This window comes from Stegodyphus dumicola, chromosome 4, assembly GCF_044657685.1.
Source record: "Stegodyphus dumicola isolate Sdum_Otavi_A_Nest chromosome 4, ASM4465768v1".
Lineage (NCBI taxonomy): Eukaryota > Metazoa > Arthropoda > Arachnida > Araneae > Eresidae > Stegodyphus > Stegodyphus dumicola.
In genome coordinates, this window is record NC_140771.1 from 150,173,216 (window position 1) to 150,194,712 (window position 21,497).

General features: G+C 33.9%; 1 protein-coding gene across 1 annotated transcript in view; it reads right to left on the reverse strand.

Moving 5' to 3' along the window:
* LOC118186611 (titin-like) overlaps positions 1–21,497 on the reverse strand; it is a gene marked incomplete at its 5' end in the record, with an annotated part of 688,688 nt that overhangs the window by 624,986 nt on the left and 42,205 nt on the right. The gene's annotated exons all lie outside the window — the stretch shown is intronic.

Consider the following 21,497-nt stretch of genomic DNA (forward strand, 5'->3'; position numbering starts at 1 on the left):
CTTACAGAACACTCACATTCGGCACGCACACATGCTATAAAAGAAAATACATGCACAAATATTGACACAGTTTGGTTTCGAAATCAAGATTAATATCAGTTTGAGTTACCAAAACCAACAAATTTAAGCTTTTGTTCGGTGTTCTCTGAGAAGCATGCGATCTTGACACGTTTGCGGCAGTTGACTGCATAAATCACAGCAAAAGTACAGCCACATGAATGGCAATCGAACTTCGAGCACTAAATAGAAAATTACTCGAGCATTTTGACATCGGAAAACTGCATTCGATTAAGTGCTTTTGTTCTGTAGGACGAATCTTTTTGTTACACGAGAAGTGCTTTGGTCCCATGGACATTACCGTAAACAACGCATTATTCGGCATTTAGTTGAAGCACATGGAAAATCTCATTACTTACACACGCGAGCCTTACATTTGCTTTTATCACTGAGGGAAGAGATAGTTCAAGAGCGAAATGGCGTGTTTGTTTTAAACAAACTTTAGGACTCATTGTTGTCATTAAAAGACGAAAAATATTACTTTTGGTTACATTAGAAAAGTTAAGTAGTGTGACATTTTATCTTTTAAAAGTAATGTTTCCCGCGTTTCATTTAATGTGCTAAAGAGTTTGCCTTCAGAATGCTTACACTGTCATTTAATTTTTGGAATACTTCAAGGTATTTGATTCCGTGATAAAATAATAGGATTGCCATCCGGACGTTCAGATGTTCAATGAACACTGTTGATGGTCTTGGACTGAAATCCGTGACATTTTTTGTCGCGTTTCTATGAAAGAGGTATCCATCGGCTCTAATGGTTCTAATGTTTCTTTTTCAATTGCATGGCTAGTAGAGGAAGAGAGTGCCGAGTCATCGAATTTCGTTCTCATTCGCAGTTTTAATGAAAATTAGGTAGAAGTTAACCAGAAAACTAAATCTTACTTTTATTCGTGCTGCTAAAGCTCGGTGATCAAAGGCAGGTCTACTGTTCCGCTTGGCAGTTCTTGAAGACATCCGTGGGCTCAAGAAGATAAGACGTTTCTGACACTCAAGAAGATAAATAATAGGAGCATAATAAATTTAGTTAGTTTTATGAGGCAGTTATGTTAGCAGTCTTCATATATAACGGTGTTTAGGACACGATGGTGCCTGGGCATCTTAAAATATTCACCAATAGAACAAGTTACAAATTTCAAATTAGTATCAAAGATAACTTAAAAGAGATTTAAAGATTATTAAGGGAAAATAGAAGGATTAAACAACATGCATAAAATTTTGAATTCAGTTAAAAATAACAAATCACGGAAAGTTGAAAATCCGTCGAGACTGATGCGAATAAGGCGAAAATACTCCGCTAACAGGCTATTCAATAACGATTAAAATATCCACATTCAGTATCAAAAGAAGAGCTATTTACACTATTTGCAAATTTTGAGTTGAATTTTCGTAGTGGCCTTCCTGAAAATCCTTCTGATATGTTTTAATACTTAAAAGAAATTTGTAATTTTTTTTTGTAAAACTTTATTATTTATTCATAAACATTTACTTAAAAAGTGCATTGGCTTGATTTTAGCTCAAAGTATATTATTGAGAAAATTTTAATGTTCTTTCCAGGAAACAGCCTTATAAAGCCACCTGCGTTTCTCATATACAAGTTCTTTCTCATTATAAAATATGCCCCACTACTCAACCAGCTAGTAAGCGATTAGATCAATGCTGATCGATACTGAATACTTATTGGTAGTCCGACACTGATTTGAATTCTAATGATTTGGCTGGTCTTCTTGCATGTTTTAAGATTTAAAAGAAATAGTAGTGTCTCCGCGAAATTTCCCTTTAATTATACGAAGCTTTCTTATCCCTTACGCACATAGCCCTAGTATGTTTGGCGTAATTAAATAACGCAATGTAATCCCTTACAAAATATCTTTAAAATAATGCTTCCTCCTACACATGAAACATACTTACGTACTTACGTATGAAAATATTTTTTAAAAATTATTCGGTCAAGTGTTATCTTCTAGAAAATACACTCTGCATCAATAATTTATTGGCGTATTTTCCCTACTTTTACCTTTTTCAAAGGGAATATCACGCAGTCTATACTATTTCTCAAGGAACGGGTTAAAGGTAGAACTTATTAAGATGAAAAGTACATGTGAATAAATACAGTTATACTACTGAATTCAATATTTCAAACATATGAGCTAAAATTATAATTTAAAATACTCTCATTTCTACCTTAACAATGTATTTTGCTGTCTACCTACACTTTGTTAATGCTTGTATCTTGTATTACACGTCAGAATTTAATGCACTATAAATACGCTGAAAACATAAATGGAAAAATACGCGCAAGTCGAAGAAACGTGCGTGTAAATACCGTATAATTTTTGTTTTCTCTATCCTTTTCTTGTCGTAAGGAAGATAAAGATTTAAGATATTCCGGGCAGTATGCCAAAGATGCTTGCATGTAATGATGCTGTAGTCAATTGTTATGCACTAGTTATAATTTTCTCGAAAAGGAAACCGCGACACGCTTATCTTTCAATTACTACGTTGTTTTTTTATCTGATCTATATTTCTTGGTCTTTTCTGAGAATACTACTGTTACTACCCAACAAGGAAATTTCAGAAAATGAAAATAATGCCAGAAATGCATCAAAAATGAAGTATAGTTCTTTTTCGCATTAATATTTAAGAAACAAAAATTCTACTCTTAAAAATTTGAGAATTTTCTTAGCACCAACATATACGGCAGATTTGTGCACGAAATAAAGATCGAAACCACTTAATAAACTTCTAAAAGAAATTGATTATTATCCATAAGCATTTTTCAAGTTCATACATTTAATAATTAGAGAATTTTGTTCCTTCTTTCTGTTTACCATATTGCCATAGCTTAGTTTAAATTAGGCTTAGTCACTTAAATCTGCCTTATAAAGCCACACTGAAAGAGTATGAGGTGAAGAGACTGTCTTAAAATATTTCAGGCATTTCTGTACTTATTCTAGATTTACACTTTTAGCATTCCATTTCTACTCTTTTTTTTATTTATTTCCAAAAATAAAATACAAATTCCAATTATTTCAGTGTTTTCAATTTTGTCATAGAATATATTGCAATAGAAGGATCTAACAAAAGAAGTTCTTTTCTGTTTTCTTTCTAATTTCCTTTGAATCCCAATCTTTTCTAAAAGTAAAGGAATAAATAGTACGGCTCAAAGGACGCTTTGTTAAAACATTCTACACGGATGGCAGTGAATTGAACTTATTTCTTTCTACATGCGTTTACCACTTGTTTTACACTTTGCTAATATTGTTAAGTTATTGGATACTATAAACTATTAAAACGAACTAAGAATTAAAATTGTCTCCTTTTGTCGTAATATTACACATAAATCATCGCATTTTCTTTCCATTTTCTAATCATCCCATTTTCTAATCATAGCAATTCCATTTGCTTCCATTTTGAAAATATCTTTTTCTCTTTGAGCTAATTTCATTCAGTATTGTCAACAGTTATATTTATCATAGTTTTCGATACAATTTATCGCATACCTAAACACTTTTGTGAAAATGTTAGCATAAAATAATGCTCTAAGAATATCTTTCATCAAAGATGAGTCGCAAAATGTTTCTATGTATCAGTATGAAATTACGAAACTTTTATGTTTATATAAACAGAATGCAACTATTTAATATTTCCCAGGACGTTTTTAGCCGTTTTAGGACGTTTTAGGAGCGGTAGCCGAGAAGGGCTATTAATTTCGAAATCGGATTTTGCGTTGAATCACTTATGAGGTATTTCACCCGTCTTCTTAGCGTGACTTCGTGGTGTAGTGGCCTGCACGCTGGGCGCGTTTCAGAGGTCCTCGGTTCGATTCCCGGCGAAGGCGTTTCTCATTTATCATGACTCCTGCTTCAAGAAAAACCTAATGTCTCAATAGTGGGGCCCAAACTAAAAGGTTGGTAGATGATGATTCTCCACACTCAGGATTTGGCGATTGGGTCCCCTAAAAGCACCAGTCGCCCATAAAAATTGTGAGTATATGAGGTATTTCTCCCGCCTTCTTAGCGTTGCTTCGTGGTGTAGTGGTCTGCAGCTGGGCAAGTTCGAGAGGTCTGCGGTTCGATTCCCGGCGAAGGGAATCTTGCTTTCATCTTGCTTGCTTCCAAAACTACCTAACGTCTCTACACACTATAAGAGCCTGAATTGCTTTTTAAATTTTTGCCACCAGATATTATCGCCCGGTATTAAACTTAAAGAAATTAAATAATGAAGAACCTGCATGAATGCATGTATGTTTCTCGTATCGAGAAAACACAACGCTACCTAGAGCCATCAAATTCTGAATAACGTAGTCCTCCATCCAAACATGGGCACCTGGAAACCCTAATTTTGAATTTTAAATTTGCTTTATTATCTATTTCATATTTTGTAAAATTTTAAGGAATTTTAGATTAACAAATTCAACGATTTTAAAGCTATCAATGGTAAAACTGCATGAAAAAAAAACTTTTTTACCTCCAGCGTGAGCGACTGTCTACCTGAAATTCTAAAGATATGCTGTGTTTAAATAGTTTGTGATACTGCTCTTGAGTTAAATTTTATCGGGCATAAGTGCGAATAAGGTGATATTTAACAAATAAGGTAACACACAAAACGTTAAAAAACGCACCTTTGGACGTAATATAAAATCTGAAAGCTTGCAGATTCTTTTTTATTTCATTATTTTTTAAGGGGGCAACACGAAAAATTTACAGGTTGCAAATTATGCAGAGTGGTTACATATAATTTTATTTTCAAGCGATTTCTTAGAGGCTAATTATAAACCAAAGTAACACCGAAATTTTTACATATACGCACACACAATGGCAAGAAGAATTACGAAAAAAATAATTCCCAAACCAGCCAGTAGGATGAAATATGGAATTATGCAGCATTACGTGGAAGGAAACAATAATAGAGATGACTCTAAATAAAAAAAAAATAATCAAAAATAAAGGAAATCAAAAATAAATAAAATCAAGAATAAATCAAAGCAAGAAGCGGATTAAAGGAACTTCAAATAAATTGCTTCTTATCGTGTTTGCAAGCGTTTATTCTAAAAATATATCTTATCTGTAAATGTGATTACGGTTCGAATGTTTAATTATTCTATGTCAATAGAAGCAACGCAGCAGATCGTTAAAAATAATTAAGCATAAATGGTATTTTTATACTTTTCTATTGTTAGCTGGATTTTGAAAAAATAACTTTCAAGGAATTTGAATAATTCGTGTTAAAAAAGCACATTTGTTTTATCTTTGTTGTAAGCTGAATTTGCTTTTGCTATTGTGAACTTGGCCATGAAAATTTAATTGAATAAATAATATGCAGCTAGTACGTACACAACTGAATATTTCATATTTAACATCCTGAAAATTCTTCGTAAATTAATCGCTTCATCAAAGAATGTAATTTTCGTAATGATTTTTCAAGAAGCTATAGTTAACTGCTAACGAAATTTAGAATTCTCACATAATAATATTCAACAAGTTTGTTACATATCTTTAATCTAATTAATGATAATAATAATATAATCAATGATATATATATATTTTAATCTAATTAATGATAATTACATATCTTTAATCTTTAATCTAATTAATTTGTTAAATTAATTTCATTACTTTAACAAAATCTGTTATCTGTTACTTATCATATAAGTGGTTCTAGGAAAACGGAGGATTGATTACAAGAGAAGATTTTATGACCTATCTCAATTCACAGGGCAATAGCTTTGACGGTATGACACTCAAGAAGACAAATTTGCCACTGTGGCTGAATGTTATTGCCATCAAAATCACCTTAACAACATTATATTTGATTGTAAAATCAATTAAAAAGGTACAAGTGTTGAGTAAATGTGACTCGTAAAAATGGTAAATTTCGGTAAACTTAAAAAAGCTATGGAAAGTACAAGAGATGGTTTTAATGTATTGTGAAAATAAAGTGCTATTTATTGTTGGATAGCAACATGTATTCATAGTTATTTCTTCCAGGTGTCTGAAAGGGCAATACTGAATGCTCTAATGAGCCAGGATGATGGATTCTACAGCGGAAGAAATAGATGAAATGGAATTATTTGTGTTGTAATTTCGTTAAAGTATAGTACTTGTGTGTGAACGGAGCTCTGTTCCTGTTAGATGTAGAATATACATCGATACTGAACATCAGCTCTCTGAAGCAACCACTACCGCATAAAATTAAAATCGGTTGGGAAGGTAGAAGGTCATCTTGCAAATTACCTCAGTATAGGCTACATCAGCGGTTCTCAACCTTTTGACTAACGCGTACCATCTAAACAAAAATTGAGAACTTTTAGTACCACCACTACAAAATACAACTACCACCACCATTCTTGAACAAAGCTCAGATCGCATAAATTTACGAGTGTTAAGAGAAAAAACTCAATCAGGAGGCTGGGGTTTTAATTTTTGAATTTAATAGTTAAAAATATCTTGCTTCTTTACGTACCACCTATTTTTCTCTTGCGCACCGCCAGTGGTACGCGTACCACCGGTTGAGAACACTTGGTCTACATATTTTTTTTTCCCGAAACAACTTTTACATATATGCATATGCACAAAAAAAAACTGGAAAATATCGGTACTTTTAAATACAATTAATATTAAAAACTTGGGATTGGTCGAATACTTGAAACTTAAGGATAAGTATGTGCGGGTTATTTTACAGCTAAATCTTTTACATGAACGAAAAGGCTGCGCTCAGCAGGAGCCTTCAAACTCAAAGGAGACCAACCTTTTTCATGAGAGCAAGAAGAACCTTTCCTTTTTATGATGAGAGAAACTTCCCATCAGAGACCTATAATGCAACAAGGAAAGCAACGGATACGTCGTATTATGAAACTTTATACCTGCCGTACCCATCCGCCAAGGGATTCATAAAACGGGAAGAATCGTTGAGTTTCCAGAATAATTGAAAGCATATCAGGGAAAGTGCAGCAGTGTACTTGCTATTTGACTTTAAATCAAAGTTTGGCAATTTTCCCCAGAAAATGAGTGAGGCAGTTAAGAAAATACATTTACACGTAGTACATTCTCTTCGCTTAATATATTAGATACTATTACATGGCAAAGAGGCATTATCTTTATATATTTAATGAACAAAATCTGGTTAAATTTTGGAAGCCATTTTTAGACAATCCGGGGCTTTCGTGTACTTATAAAATCTTCTGTATTAATTAATATAACAATAATTTCTCCCTGTTTGTTCATTTCTATAACAGTGAAAGCATCACCTGTGAGATACTGTGATACTTATAATTTGTGCATCATATTATTAATTGCTTTGTTAAGTTTCCTTAACATAGAATAGGTATTTCAAGTTACATAGGTTTTATCCAATGCGAGTTCACTTACGATCACTTTAACTGCGAATTTACGGCAGAGAAATCCTGGTGCGAATCAATGGCGAATCTATGGTTATACAGAATTAACTTATCGCCTGTAAAGGTTTTAATTGTTTTTAACTAATATATCATGGGAAAAAATGTTAAGAAAAGAGGAAAGGTAATATTGCAGAACGTCATCTGCCACACAATACCATGCTAAATTAATTCTTAAAGATTTTACATTCGCCAACATTTCAGATGCTGTAGAATTCAATCAAATTTTGATTGTTCGATAAAATGTTGTTGTTTTGACAGAAATAAGTTACAATAATTGTGCACTAGCCGACATTAAAAATGCAATACCAAAAAGGAGTGGACAGAAAGTGATGAAACTGGGCAAACAGAGACAGTAAAAAAAAATAAGTGGTCTTAATTTCGAAATGATATGCTTAATAAAGAGCGAGAACATCGTCGGCTCAGTAGCTTGTAGGACCATTTGGACGGAGATACACAAAAGCAACACGTTTAGGTACAAAGTGAGTGAGACTACGGATGGTGTACTGAGAAATGGATCTCTATTCCCTGTCAAACATTTGCAACAGTTTGTCTTCTGAACGTGCCAATGGCAGAGTCTGCAATGGCGTCCAACAATTCCAAATTTGTTTCATTTGTGAAAGATAAGGAGAGAATGGTATCCAGAGAAGCATCTGGTACACCTTACAGATAACTCAACAACTCAACTCGGCTGAAAACAACACGCAAGTTGGTTAGCTCTATTTTGGGGCTAGTTTTGGTTGTGGAATCCTTTTATAAGAGTGTTTTGAATGATATTTTCTTAAATTGTAGATATTCCGATGCATTTTTATCTATTTTCGGTGTTCTTATATGCGTTATTTTGGATTTTATAAACAATCTTACTTTTAAATGTAGCTGGCCTTGAAGTGCGGCGACTGAGTGCTTTCGACGTTCTTTTGAACTTTAGGTACTATGAAAATAACTCTCGAAGCACCTTTATGATTCTACATGATTTTATTTACCTACAAATTGATTTCCATGGATTTTTACAACGTTTTTAGGTTTTTATGAGTATCTGAAACTTCGAACTGAGATAAGCTTTGCAAGGAGATGGTTTGTCTATATTTGAAAGTTGTCTTGCAACTCTATGAAAATTTTTGACTTTCGAAATTTTTGCGCTTTTATGTAAGAACATATTTCTACGTATTTTCAAATTTTAATTGCTCGGTGTCTATATTAGTGTATACATGCGTTTGATTGAAGGATTTTATTTAATTTTTACTGAATTTATAAAATTTTATGTACTAAATTTTGGGTTAAAATTTTATCTTTTATGTATTAAATTGTTTTTCTGTTCTATTGCCTACCTTATAAGATGTCTGAATCTAAGAAAACTACTACTGAGTGTGAGAGAGAATTTGCACATGACAGTACAAAAGATGATATCTTTAATACGATATGTGATATTAACAAAGAAGTGGAAAATTTGAAAGGAAAACGTGTTTATAAAGGTTTAATTGAAACTTATAGTTCTGGTATTAACAAGATCACAGAATGGATTACCCTAAAGAATTTGGAACATGTTGAAATGTAAAGGGATCTACGTAAGGAAGACAAATTTTATTTTATTGCCAAAGAAGTTTGTGAGATACATGATTTATTAGATCACGAGAAACTGACAATGTATAGAGGAAGAGGTGAAGAAAAATCAAGTGAAACACACAATTATAAGAAGAATGAAGATACCGATTCCTAGAGAAATAAACAAATCATCTTAAAACCCCTCAAGAAAGATATCGATGTATATGATGAAATAAAAAATAATATTGATCCAAAAAATTGGAATCGGTGTTGTAGGTTCTTTTTTCAGGAAAAATGGGGATATGGTAGTTAGAATAAAGAGCAGAGAAGAATGTAGAAAATTGGAAAAAGCGGTTATTGATAACAAAACGTAATCAACTTGTAACGCCAGAACGTAGAAAACTTATACGACCTAAGGTTATTATTTAAAAGGTTTCTAATTTTCTTTTATTAGAATTTTCTTTTATTATTTCTCTTATTAGACGAAGTATTTATAGAGGCTTTAAAAATGGAATGTTCAGGTATTGCTAATTGTGTTCGTCCATTGTTTAAAATGAAAGTCTCAGAACAGCAAATATCGCATAGAGATTTTCAAGTTTCACGATAGATTTTATTTTGGAGGAAGATTTTGTGAAAACACAACCGTTTGTGGAATGTGCGCGGAGAATCACCTGCGTTCTAAGTGTTCTTCTGATTTCGTTCGCTGTACTAATTGCAAAGAATACAATCGACGTTTCAGTACTAAATATAATGAGGAACACGATGCTCTTTCTAAGGAATGTCCTGCGTATTTGGAAGAAATTAGATTTATTAGATTTATTATATTAAATTAGATTACACTTAGACCATCTTGATATACAAAAATTATTTTAGTCGGCTGGGACATTTTAAATCATTGTCCTTATTCATGATTTACATTTCTGCACTCTAATGAATTTTTGTAATGAAAAGAATTTTCCCTTACCATTCATTTTGATCTTTTACGCACAGCGGCTACTCTAGATTTTGTTTATAATTGATCTAGAGACTGTGATTTTATGATTTTAATTATAAAAATTGTTTAGCTGATTAAATCAATTTTAGTATAAAATATTTGCAACAAAGTAGTGAACTCATATTTTATTTTTTTTATATATTTGTATTCTTATTTACCTCTGAACCCTTTTTATCTATGAAAATTTTAAACTCTAATTTAAATCACTGTGCTGCCGCTGCTTGGAGGCTCTCTGCAATTGATACCATTATCAAAGAAATATAGACGATATATCAAAGAAATGTATCAAAGAAATATAGAAATATAAATAAATATATCAATAGACGTTATTACTTTACAAGAGCCCTATTATATTCAAAATAAAATTGCGCATGCTCTGGGGACTTGGAGAGTTGTGCATGCAGAAATGGGTTGAACCGCTATCATTATTACTAAGAAACATCTTTAATTTGTAGTGAACGTAGTACAAGATTGTATTGTGGCTGTCTCCACGTCTGATGGTCAAAATAACTTTGGTTTATTCGGTCAAAATAACTTTGGTTATTTATAAACCGAAATAATTATAACTTTGGTTTATAATTATTTCGGTTTATTTCTCACCGGCGGAGGATTTGAATGCACATTTGTATGCTTTAGAAAACATTTAAAAAATGTACAATTTTAACTTTATAATATAAGGTGATTTTAATTCTAAAAACTTTAATTGGGGTGCTATGGCACTAGACCAAAGAGGTACTTTAGTTTATGATTTTATTATGGTTCATGATTTGAAACTTTTCAATAAAGATGACTCACCTCCGACTTTCTCCTCCCCGGTGGAAATTGGTTGGACCGATTTGGTATTAGAGTCATCAAGTATAGATTTTAGCTCTATGGAAATGAGCATTTTAGGTGAACCTGCCCTGCGTGACCATAGATATATTTATTTTGATTTAAATGCTATAAAAATTAATAATTTATACGAATTCGGTTCTCAGGCTAGAAAAAAGATTAAAAAAACATGGATAAATTTTTAAGACGTAAAATAAAGAATGGGTGTCAGAGGACAACCTGGTGGACCCCGAATTAGATGTTTTAAGACGTAAGACAAAAGTTGCAAGAAAAAGTTCTCAGATAAAGTGTTTGGACGTGGAGATAAGATTACAAAAGAAAATTAATTGCAAAAGAGTTTAAGAGGTATTTAAAAATGCAATTAAAAAGACAAAAAGAAACATTCGAAATTATTTGTTCAATAAAATAAGATTTAATATGACAAGTTTTATAAATATGCCACAAAGAAAGGAAAGGAAAAAGTTATTTTATATAGAGATAATTGTAGTGTATCCACGTCTGCCATGGAATGTTATGAGGAGTTGATTAAAGACAACCTGAGGCTGGATTATTGTTTTAATTATCCTGATTATCGAAATATTTTTATGGAAGACAACGAGGAGGTAGAGCGGGCGTTTACTTATGAAGAGATACTTGATGTTATTTCTAGCCTCAGAGATGGCACTGTCCCTGGACTTGATGGAATCGGGACTACTTTAATTAGAATTCTTTTTGGGGAATTCACCTCTTTTTATATGTTACTTAGCATTATACAACAAATGTATGGTTTTAACGACTTTTCCTGATATTTGGGAAGTTCTATTTGGAAAGTATTCTTGTTCCTAAATCTACAGGTGGACATAGACCCATCTGCTTATTAGAGACCCATGCGGAAATCCTAGATAAACTCATCACAAAAAGACTTGAGCATTTTTTAACGCAAAATAATATTATCAGTTCAATTGAATATGGCTTTCGAAAGAATATGTCTACTGATCTAGCATTATACAATGTGATCCAACAAGTCAGAGAAAAGCGACAAAGTAAACATGTGGTCTTGGTTTCCTTCGATATCTGAGGGGAATTTGACTCTATTAGCTGGTTCTCCCTACTGTCTATATTGAAAGAAACTGGCATCTCAAGAGATCTATTTGATATAATTAAAAGTTATCTGGAGAATAGAGAATTAATTTTTCTGGGCAACTCTAATACAATTAATCTTCATTATAAAATTGAAAAGGCTGTCCCCAGGGCTCATGTAATCCCCAGGGCCCCTCTGTTCTGGAGCCCCATAGCAAATAAATTACTGCAAGAAAATGTACCTGATACGAATATAACATGTTATGCGGATCATATTATGGTAACTATTACAGGAGACTCCCTCAGAAAAATAGAGGCTACTTTAAACCTGCTTAAAAATGTTTTTTAAGAAATGGAGTACTGCGCAAAATATAGATTTTAATATTGAAAAAACAAATGGTATGTTTTTCCCTCGGGGAGGGAGAAATGTTAGAACCCCCAGGTTGAAATATGATCAAAAGAGAATAAAATGTATCAATATTAAATATCTGGGTGTAATGATCGAATATAAGTTGAATTTTATAGAGCATTTTAAGTCAATACAACGAAAGATAGGAAAAAAAATAGAATATTATAAAATACTTTTACTCCGATCACTCTTTCTGACAAAAGCTGTACTCTAAGGGATATTTACAAAAATGTTATTATACTGAAAATTCTTTGTGGTATTGGCGCATGGGGTGATCAAGCAGGGGAGCTGACAAGACAGAAATTATACTCATTGCAGAGAGCCTGGACACTTGCAATTAAAAGATCATAAGATCATGTAGGACAGTTCCCGACAGAAGTTGCGTGCTTACTGGCTGGTGTACCGCCTCTCTTACTACAATTTAAATTTACTTATGACAAATTTTGTCTGAAATATAATATAAAAGAGAAAATAGTGTATGAAGATAAAGCAATTACCAGCGAGGCTTTTTTAGAACATGATCTGAGTTCAAGTCATCCTAACGAATATTACGCTATATCCTACGATAAAGACTATATTTCAGTTGGAGAAATTGAAATTTATACAGATGGATCAGGGTTTGCGGAGAGCGTCGGCTGTTCCTTCGTTGTATTTTTCCACGGTATTGAAATTGATTACAAAACGTTTACTTTAAAACCAAGAAATTCAGTTTATCAAGCAGAATTATTGTCAATTAAAGTGACTTTATCCTGGATCAAGAAATTATCCGTAGGTTATTACATTAATTTATACTCAGATGCCTTATCTGCTCTTATGGTGCTCTCCCGCCGCTTTCAAAAGAATAATATTGTTAATGAAATTAAGCATATATATTTAGAACTACGAAAGAAGCATAATTCGAATTTACCTTGGATCAAAGTTCACGCTGGTCATAGCGGGAATGAGAGCGGATGCTGTAGCGCAAGAAGCCGCCCTGAGAGATGGGACCCAGAAGGTTTTTATTCAAGATTCGAAAAAGAAGACATGTACTATAATATATGACAAGCTTATTAGAGACTGGAAAAATTTATGAGATCTCTCTGAAATAAACAAAAACTATCTAAAATGTTTAAAAATTAGGAAAAATGGGAATTTAGGAGATGTAGGTGTCAATCAAATTCTCACTGCACATGGAAGGTTCTCTTCTTACTTAAAAAGGTTCCAACTCCAGGAAAATGACATATGTAAAGTTTGTAATAAATTCGGTGATTAAAAGCACTTCTTCGAAGACTGTTGCCTGACTGGAAGTGTGAGAGGAAAATATAAATTTGCGAAGTTTGAGGATTTATTTAGTAACTATTAATTGTTTAGAAAATTTGTACGAAATATTATGCAAACTGTGAATAAGAAGCATATTTGTATCGAGATATAATAAAGCAGAAAATCATACTGAAAACAGAAATTATTGAAGTAACTTATAAATTTAAGATAAATTTTGGTAATATAAAGATTTGAATAATAATAACTAATTGAAAGTAAAACTTATAAAGATTTTAAACTTAGGAAAAAATACAGAAATGGAAACGACACATTTATATACTATTTCGCCGAGAGTTTTTGGAATGTATGTATCTGCTTTACGTTTTTTTTGTTGTTGTTGTTTTGTTTTATTTCGCTTTGTGGCTTAGCCTGTCCTCTTATAGCCATATGGCAGGTTTCGCCTGCTAGCTGGACTGGGGCCAGTGCTTAGAACTGACTAACTAACTAACTAACACCTTGCGGAGCACGTTGGCTCATGAGAGAAGTGTGTTATCAGGCGTTATCCTGCTGATAAAGAGTTTTAAGGGGCCTTAGACCACATATCCTAAAAATCCTCTATCAATCTCCGTCGTGGAAAAATTGGCCCTCTATGGAGCGGCAATCTGGACAACTCCAAAGAACGAAAGGAAAAGGAAATTGCTCAGTAGTATACAACACCCATTTGCTCTGGCTATTACAAAAGGATACCGTACAACAGCGACAGTGGCAGCCACAATACTGGCGGGACTTTTGCCATTACATATTAGAGCAGCACAAGAAGCAGCAGTAACGACTGTCCTCCAATTACATCTCTGCACTGCTTTTGGACCGCTTTGCTATGATCCAGAGGAGTATGAAACAAAACGTCTCATAAATGCAACCCATCCTTCACACCATGGAAAAGGGGTTATAGCACACACCACCTCTCAGCACAGCCCCCATGAAGAAATAAGGCCAGCAAATGTCATCCATTCGTCTAACTACGGAAAAGGAGTCTCGGCCCACACATCATGGAAAGATGACTCTGACATAGAGGATCAATACTATGTTTATACGGATGGTTCAAAAGTTGACGGACAAGTAGGCTGTGGCCTTATAGTAACTAAGAACAAGGAAACGTTGATAACATGCAAAGGTCATATGGAACAGAATAATTTAGTTTTCCAGGCTGAAGCAATTGCGATTCTCAAAGCTATCGAGTTAAAAATCCCCACAGTAGGATCCACTATTAATATTTTTACAGACAGCCTCTCGGTAATATATGCCTTACGGAATCTCAGACATACTTCTCCTATCATAGCGGAGATTCAGGACATGCTGAAGGATCGTTCGCCGACATTGAATATCCTCATATCTTGGATAAAGGCGCATGCCGACATTCAAGGTAATGAGGAAGCCGACAGGCTAGCAAAAGAAGCAGCTCTCAATATCGATGCACAAAGCATTATTACCAAACTCCCGTGGTCTCACCTTAAAAAAGTGACAAGGACATTAGCTCAGCACCAGTGGCAATGGGAATGGGACACTACCGAACAAAGCAGAAAGACCTATGAATATTACCATAAAGTTTCGCTCGATCGTCTTGAGTCATAAGGTGTGTCTGTGGAGGCATTGGTAAACCAGACCATTACTTGACCCATTGCCCTCTAACCGCACAGTGGCATGCGCAGCTTTTAGAACAGGCAATTCATAGCGTTATCTGATCAAACAGCCAGCATTTCGCATCAAAATATGCAAGATAATGCAGAAACTGGAGGAATTGGGAACAGATTTGTGCATGCGACATGCGACGGAGGTCGTGGGCACCACCCCTCTACCAATACGGTTAATCGGTATAGCGCCACGTCCACCTTTATCTAGATAACCATACGTGTTCATTGTGCTAATATACTAATATATAAACATACATACAAATTTGGTACTTCATACAGTGGCGTTAAAGCTAATTAATGTTAGACACTGGATAATACATTGCCATGTTACAACGTGTATGCAAAAGCATGGATACGGTAGCATATATACATAACGTGTGTACTCACATGTTGTGTACACTATGACCCTTTGAAGCATTATCATTAGATTACAGAAGACATGTACATACTGAAATATTAGGTGCGCAATGTTATGCTGGAATAAGTAATTAGTACAGTGAATTAAAAGTTAGACCCTAGATTAGTACTGTGTAGTACAGTGTCTTTGGTGCAATTAATTTTAGAGTGGGGCTCTAGTTAGTTCTTTGCGATATGGTGCCATGTTACAGGATAAAATGTGCAAATGCATAGTTACATTATCATATATACAGAACATAAATTCATATACATATATACAGACACATTAGGTACATGATTATTCAGTGCGTAATAGATGTATATTAACTATACAGTGTCAAGATATGTGATAACACTAGTAAATACATGGGTACAATTACATATAAACAAGGACATACACAATTACATATAGACAAAAGCGTATATACACTTATATTTTGGTACACAATAGTCATTGATGACATAAACATTTCGTACTTACTTCATATACTGAAACTCTAGATCCATAAAATAATGTTATAACTAGTAATAGGTGCTTATTTAATTTCATAATAGGACACTACGTTGATATTTTGCCTTACTGTGTCACGTTACGTAGAAATGTATGCGGGTGCATGGGTACAGCTTCCTATTTACAATGCTATACTGTTTTCCTATTTACAATATACCTATTTACAATGCTTATATCATTCGATTTCATAATCAATAGGTACATGGCACATTTATATACATGAGCAGATGGTACATTGTAGAGTGCCGTTGAGGATAATTGATGCAATTAATTTTATAGTATTTTAAAAATAATGCATTTATACGCAATTATAGGGTGCATAATTGTCATTGGGTACATATACAATAGGCGCATAATACATATACATATTCATATATTAGTTTCTTAATACAATGCTAGGGCAAGTAATTGGTGCTGAACAGATTTGTGCAGTGTGGAATAGTTCTCTGTCAATCTTTTTTTTAACTGTATGTATTGCGGCCCACTGTATATATTATGAAACATGTATGTATTATGGCCAATGAAAAAATTATTATGAACTATGCATGTATTATGAAATACTTGTATATAAGCATTATGAACTATTTAACTATAAGCATATATTATGAACTATGTAAGCATGTATACAGGATCAATGTATGCCCTTATAGGGCCCATGAAGTGTTGCCCCGGATAGTTGCGGAACGTGGACTAGACCCGAATAGTCTAAGTAAGCCGCATGGGTGTCCAGATTCTGCTCTCAATTGTCAACTGCTGATAAAGGGTACAGGTCACTCCCTGAAGATAAGGGAAGGTCTCCGCTGCAGCACATCATCCACGTATCGTTGGGCCAACATAGTCCTTGAATACGAACTAGAGGTGACCTGGAATCTTACGCAATTGCGCCCCAAACCATGATGCCGCGGTGTCGTGCGGTTGGACGTTTCACTATTGCTCCCGGATTGGACCTGTCTCCACATCGACGCCCCACTCGTACGAGGAGACTATCATTGGAGAAGCTGAAGCGTGAATCATCTGAGAACACAAGCATGTGCCGTTCTGTCGTCCACATCGCTCGAGCACAGCACCATCGCAGACGTTGGTGTCTATGATGTGGGGTAAATAGCAGTCTTTTTAACGGCTTCTATTCACCCCACTACTAGCCACCAGTCGACGGCAGATGGATCTGGTCGATATAAGAACATCCGGAGTGTCTTGAACATGCTGCAGAATGGAGGTAGAAGTGGTCAGCGGGTGTACCACCGCCTTGTCGGCGGATGCGTCATGCATTCGTGCTGACGTCACTCTGGCTGTACCAGTACCCCTCAAACTTGCCATATGTCCTTGTTCGAGCCTTAGTTGCCACAGCAGATGCACTGTGGACGCGTCCATGTGTGTCACAGCTGAGAACAATCTGCCCTTCTCAGTCTGATCACCATGTCCCTCGTAAAATCGTCTGTCTGCTGGAACTATCTTCGTTGACAACGGTATCGCATTCTCTGCTATAACACGCGCCTTCTGAAAGAAGTTTTTTAGGATGATTTACTTGTCAGAAATAACGGCACGAAAATTAAACATTCTTCAGGTTCTTTCCCTTATATCTTCTTCAACGTAGGCTGGACAGCTGCGCATTTCACATCATTCGCATAACTCTGTGACATGCGTCTACCCTGAAATTTGCATAATTTTCTGCCCCCTCCTTCTTCGTGTCGTGTTTACAATGCCGGGGAATGTATACTAAATTGATAAAATCAATATTTAATCGTATCTATAAAATACAATTACAAATTCAAATGCAAACTCAATGTTGTGTAGAAAATTCTGGTGCGGAAAAATCACAAATGAAAGTTTGATTAAACTACAAAATTTTAATCTTACTCCCTAATGAATATTTAGGCAATTAAGTAGAAATACAAAGGCAATTAATTTATCGAAGGTTCCTTTAACATACACAATTTATCATTCTTTTACTGTACTATCGTGGAGAGAAGACATCGTCATAAATGAACACATATTATTAGCTACTAAATTTTTTATTGCATTATTATAAGTAGCACAGTAACATATTAAAATCAAAATAACATACAAATACAACTTATCTTCATCTCGGACTAAATTTCCGAATAAATATTAACCTTTTTAACATAATATCCTCAGTACTATATTAATATTAAATTCACAAAAATATCACTTAGGTTTACATAATCATCTCTACATGCAAAGAGAAAGTATAGAGAATTTACACTGAGCAGGCTACACGAATACGGAAGCTAAAATAAACTTACGCAATCTTGAAGTTTAATTTTCCGAAAATCAGAGTGCAAATGAATTCATGAAACCTGGCCTTAACAATTCTTAGCCTCTAACAATTCTTAGCACTGTTCAATATTGTTCATAATGTGTAACCATTTACTTGAACATCCTATGTATCAATTACTAACATTCACTTTATAACACGTTAGGAAACAGGAACACAACGGAAAAATTAATTTCACATCATCAGTCAAAATCAGAAGCCGATATTCTATTGAGTCCGGAATAGCCTCTTTGTAGTTCGCTTACAGGAACACCCTCAGGGAACACTGAACAGATAGTCGCATTCCCTTCTCATAGGCTTTATAAGTTCCTGTATTTCTCTTTTTATCATACGCTTAATCATTCAATACAGCTGATCATCTTCCACGAGGTACTTTTCGAGGTCGAGGCCGAGGTTTTTTTCGTAAATTTTCTGCAATCTCATACACACTCGAGAGTCATCATCGCATTACTGTGCTTTCTCTTCTCCATTGTCACACTATTCAATAAGTTATCGCCAATAAAATGTTATTTCTCCATCTCAGTAAAAAACTGCGTATTGTACTGCATTTTTTCACCCACATTCTCTCTCCCTCTCCGTTTTTTTTTTCTTCTTCATGCTGCTAAACTCCGAGGGGAACACCTGTTAGAATTTTGTCTTCCTGCTTCTCCTGCACATCACACAGCTCCTTCCCATCCTTTTCCTCCTCATCAAAATAAAAAGCGATGCATCGAAAAAAAAAAAAAAAAAAAAAAAAAAACTATTTTTGACAAAATCTTTCTTATTTCTTCCCTGCATTTTCGCTAGCTCTTTATCTACTGAAAGTATGTCCGAAACTAATCTAAACATTAATAGACCCCTTTACTGTCCTAAGCTGTCTTATTTAATTCCATATCTAATTATTAATTTAACGGAACCTTCTAACGCAACCATGACTAACTGGAATATAACGGGTCCATCGCAATCTACTGCAGTCTCTTCTGAACTAATTACAACAACGTAGCAATTACAATTAAGCACCGCACGTATTTTCTACGGCGCCATAAAATGAAAAGTAAGGTGTTTTCCTCTTCCGGATTTGCCTCTCGAAATTCTCCGAGATAAATCACACCCCAAGACAACATCTATTATAAAAACAATGCATTTGTCTATTCTTTTGTTTGCATAGCAGTCAAAAGAACTTGTAAACAAATTACAGCGAAAATGCTCAAAGTCAAGTTTAGCTCCTACAACGAAAGGCTTTCTGACAATTTCACATGTGACACATCTTTTTCACAACGTTGTTTCGCTGCCGCCGTTGTGGTTGGCTTCTCATTAAGGGAAGAGTAAACATTCTCTCTTTATCTGCAACAGACCCCGAATACGAAAAGTATCCTTTATTCATATAGTTTAACTTTTATTAGAAGCTACTGAACAAGCCATATTTCCTGTCAAGTTTCATTACTGTCATACTATTTTGCCCTTCAAAACTGTTACTTTTTTAATACAGGGACACAGCAAGAGACGATTAAGTCATTTCAACGTCTCATGCCACAAAACATTGTCAGGTTGCACCACAGCGGAGGAAAGTGAGTTAAATATAAGACATGCAGACTAGATAGAACAAAGAAAAGCAAATATACGAACAAGAAAACCTTGCATGAGAGCGATAAATCAAAGCGCAAAATAAGTATGCAAACTTCATTGGATGAACATTTTAATAAATAGTCTTACAAACAACAGTTTGTAGGACTATTTATTAAAATGTTCATTATTAAAATGTTTTAGTGTGGGTTTGTTTATTTCGAGTTTTCTGATTTCAGTTATCTTGAAATTTTATTGAGAGCATTATAATGTTCACTTATTAATTTTTGTAATCAGTTTAAAATTGATTAATTTACGATACTAATACATATATTTATTTCACTTTGATTGCAAAATGTTTCTTTCACATATAACGAAATTTCTTAGCAAAAACGTACTGTAACAAATCAATGAGGAACATCTCCAATACCCATTTTCTCTAAAGTCCGAAGTTGACTGCACCAATAAAAACTCATTTTAAATGGATCAGTTCTTTTTGACATCATACTGCTTTTTTTAAATGCAAACTGACGAAAGACTTAAAGGAGTAAAAAATTGTTATTCTTTTTTTTTTTTTTTTCAAGAAAATGAAATAAATGTAAAAGTCTTGTAATGAAATATAAATTTATGAATTTTATTTTGTACTAAAAATCTGATTCTAATGAATAAATAAAGGTTTCTCTGCACCAGACTGTAACAACAGAATTTCTATAATTTTAATTTAAGTAGTGCATTATTTTCTACAAAGAAATCTGAAATTCTTTCTTGAAGTTCTTTTAAAAAGTGCGTTAGGTATTTTATCTTTCACTTCACAGTTCATTATAAAATTTTGGCAGACTGTATATTGTCAGCATTTGCGACTGTAATTTGCTTTATTGGTTTTGCATTATAAACTCTGGATTCAATGTTTGCTTATCATTACACTGCATCTCCAAAATCCAGAAATTTGCATCAATCGATATATAATTTGCAAATTTGACGTCTGTAAAATTTTGATCTATCTAACAAATTGAGATTTCCTTCTCTTTGCTCATGTACGCAATGACAACTGATTAAATCGAAAATAGATCATTTGATTGTAGAAAAATGGATTTCTCATTTCTATCTTAAAAATAGTAACTTTCCTATAATTAAGTAAACTGCGTATTCTCTAAACTGCGTCATTTCAAATTTAAAATTTTCCACATGATACTTACACAACGCTAAAAAGGTAAGTACTTACCAAATATGTCAGCCTTTTATAATACTAAAATTTTCGAACTAAAATCTTAATTAGTAAATAGGAAGAATGTGAAAGGATAACTGTTTCATTATCTCTTGTCTTTAAATTAGCAACTGCATACTTTTTCTCAGCTTCTCTGGTTTGCAAGCTTATCAGGTTCTGTGTTACTCCTTACTTGCTTTGGAAACATTTACTATCCTGACTCGGAACAGGGAGCTTACTAAAGCTATGTTCAATAAATTTGGGAAGTAGACAATACACACAAGAAGGGTATACGAAACCCTTTATTTTTCTTTCTTTACAATGATTTCCGGA